The following is a 3,181-nucleotide window of genomic DNA, read 5'->3' on the forward strand; positions in this document are numbered from 1 at the left end:
ACAAGGAGGATTGTTGCGGACGGAAAGGTGCTAACCCAACCCCGCCTGCTCAGTTGTCATCTGTTCTTGCTTCTGTTGGACGCAGGAACAATCCGCCATAGTGACAGGAAGTCACTCCAACTTTGAAGAAACCAACACACACCCGAACAACACACAGTTAAACAACACATATCCAAACTTACGCTGCATCACTCAGAAAGCCATGCCAAACACATCCCACTGTTCTCGTTCAGCGGGTGTAAATTATCCCCTGTTTTTAGAAAACACTGAACACAAGCAGTCCTTTTCCCCGAAGAATGACTGTAACTCACACAACCTTTAGAGTTTTAGAAAGGTTTATGAAAATCACAGCAGCAGGTAGAGTAATCGCAAGGTATTAATGATCCTTGACCTTGTTCAGTTTTGTTATGTAACAATCACAAACTACAATGTAGTTTAAAAGGATTTGATGGACTAATACAAAGCACTGCTTAAGTGTGAAACTTAAGGGAAATGAAACCTAGTTTTACTGGAAAGGCTCACATTTATATTCAGACTCCTTTAATGGATTTCCCCAAGTTAAAATAAAAAATATGTTAATCACAGGTATTAAATTTTGTTGCATATACTCATATGTAAACTGTGTTTTCTCAAGAGACTTTTCTGAATGGCATAAGTCTGAGTCATGCCCAGACATCTTCAGTGACTTGAGGCAGGTCAGGCTACTGGTTACTAGCTGCTGAAAACCCCCTGCTAGCCTGACCGCAAAACAGCTAGCTGTTTTGCATCTGTCAGGGGTAAGTGTAAAATTATCTGCATTCGTTTTTGCCGCTGCCTCACTTCTGTTGGCGGTGCCCTATGTACAAAAAAACCTTCTGAGCTCTGCCCCATGTGTGTTAAGGCTGTTTGCAGTGTGAGAAGCACAAAACCTTAATTCATGTACTGTAAATAAAGACCTTAAAATGTCTTGAATGCCAAGAGCCACAAACAAGACTCAGAGATGTTATACTTTCTATTCTTAACTGTAAAACAGCAGAATCCCAGAACCAGCCCCTATATCTATAGTTTTATTTGATTCTTTACATTAAAAAGGTCTTCGGAAGTCTTAAATGTGACTTTCTGAGATCTGCAGATCACCTGGTTGAAGCAGAATTGGATTATAAAACATCCCAGGCTTGGATCACCTTCGCATGTTCAATCTATCATCTGGAAACAGAACTGCAAACCATGTCCATGGTGGTTCTGGAGGAGCTGCAGAGAGCCACCACTCAGGTGGAAGAATCAGTTGACATGATAACAGTCACTTGTGTACCTCAGACAGTTTACCATAGTTGATGAGAAGATGGAGCTGAATGCAAGGTAACTCTGGAAGAACAGCTGCTAGTGGCTGAAAAGACTAAAAAACTTTGGGCGGAGGTTCAACTTCCAGTAGGACTCTAAAGACGAAACCAGCTCAAAACACAATGGGTTTAGATTTCAGCCTGTAGGTGTGGAAAGCTGCTAGACTAGAGATTAGCAAATGCAACGGAAGAGGGCTGAAATCAAATGGATCAAAAACTTGTGAAAGATTTTGAAAACCATTATTGTCCTTCCTCCGCCCTGTGTTGCTCCATGACAGTAGATTCCAGTAAAAACACTGATACATGTGGATGGAGTGGTGGAGAGTCGGCTCTCACCTCAGAGAGACACTCTGCCTGAGGTGACCAAGTCTGGCATGTGGTGTGAACTTTTGGCAAAGTCTGAACAAATGGATGAGAATCTGTCTGCTGCAGCCAGGGTTCAGGGTTCCTGGTCTGCTCTGCTGCAGCCAGCTCCAGGTGTTTGGACGCAGCCAGGCCTCGCTGTCTCCTGCACTCTGAATCACTGCCTAAATAAAAGCCCAGGCCACACCAGCTTCCCTGTTTATTTGTCCTTTTTCATCATCGTCTGTTCCCCCACCTCCAAGTCATTAACTCCATCTTACCCTTTCTGGCAGTTACCACCATACAAAATAAATAAAGACTGTTAATGACCCATCTTTGAAGTGAGCCTGCTCTTCAGCATCACCTTCTGTCTAATCTGAATCGCTGGCCCCAAATCTCTGACTGAGAGAATCAGATTTCATGGCCGTGACGCGCAGATGAATGGCAATTAATTTGACTCCACAGTCATCTGTTGGAAAGGTCGGCGCTCCTAATCAGCTATTCATTAGAGAGGTCTGCAAGACCTATCTGTGTCACAAGAGCAGCCTGCTCTTAATTTTCTTTTGTTGTCCATTTTCTGGCTCATAGAAGATAATTGATCACTCAAAAGTCACTTATTTGGTGTCAAGTGTTTCAGCATTAATGGAAGGCATGAAAGTGGCCCTCCTTGGCCACGGAGGCCTTATGAAAATATACATACCCTCCTACTCTAATTCTCTTATATGACAGCCGTCAACCTTTGTGCATTTTATTGAGATTTTATGTGATAGACCCACACAAAATAGTTCATAATTATGATACCAGGGCTTCCCCCAGTGTATTATAGGCCTGGCAGCCCGCCATCCTTTACTAGCGCCACCGCCAGGCTAAGCCTTTCTTGTTTATGTTTTTAGGAAAATAATAATAATAAAAAACTTTTTTTTTCTTTCTTTTTTAAGCCGGATTGCAAGCGTCTCTGTTGCTCTGAGCGCTTCACTAGCGGAGCAGATTTATTCCTAAAAGATATGTTTATAGAAGATAGGTTTCTAGTTTATGCATTTAAAGCCGGACCAATCACACCGCTGGCTCCTCTGCTCGTTGCCTCGCGCGCTGCAGTAGCTGGATTAAGTTTACCTCAACGCGGATCCCGCGCGCCTCCTTTCACTCAAACTGGACACAGGCTGACCTGTATGGATATTTACAACAACCCCCTGTGAGGAATTATGATTCTTTCCAGAGTTTTTGATCAAGGTAGGACTTTAAACACCACTCTGGTTAGCTCTGGTTGCGCAGCTCTACGTGAACTGCAGGATTAACTTGTAGTAGCTTTCAGAGGTACGTTGAGCGAGCAGTGAGAATGATTTATATTGGTGAACAAAGAATTTTGTGCGGCTTTACCATCTCAACACGCTGCCCACCGCCTGCACTGATCAAGTTCATCTATGTTCCCGGTTGGCTAACCTGATCATGCAGGTTCAGCCTGGTGAGGAGCTTTCGCACTGTCCTGTCTGTAACGCATCATGCTGATTTTATATCATATT

At 43.4% G+C, this 3,181-nt stretch overlaps 1 protein-coding gene and 1 long non-coding RNA gene across 14 annotated transcripts in view; one reads left to right on the plus strand and one right to left on the minus strand.

Annotated features, from left to right (window-relative positions):
• The window catches only part of LOC107833261 (uncharacterized), an 18,464-nt gene extending 15,866 nt beyond the window's left edge, over nt 1-2,598 (minus strand). Inside the window, exon 1 of the long non-coding RNA XR_001658974.1 lies at nt 2,463-2,598. This is a non-coding gene — a long non-coding RNA (uncharacterized LOC107833261). The remainder of the gene's footprint in view (nt 1-2,462) is intronic.
• The window catches only part of agrn (agrin), a 593,620-nt gene that overhangs the window by 550,322 nt on the left and 40,117 nt on the right, over nt 1-3,181 (plus strand). The window lies entirely within an intron of this gene.

This window comes from Poecilia formosa, unplaced genomic scaffold, assembly GCF_000485575.1.
Source record: "Poecilia formosa unplaced genomic scaffold, Poecilia_formosa-5.1.2 Scaffold352, whole genome shotgun sequence".
Taxonomy (NCBI): Eukaryota; Metazoa; Chordata; class Actinopteri; order Cyprinodontiformes; family Poeciliidae; genus Poecilia; species Poecilia formosa.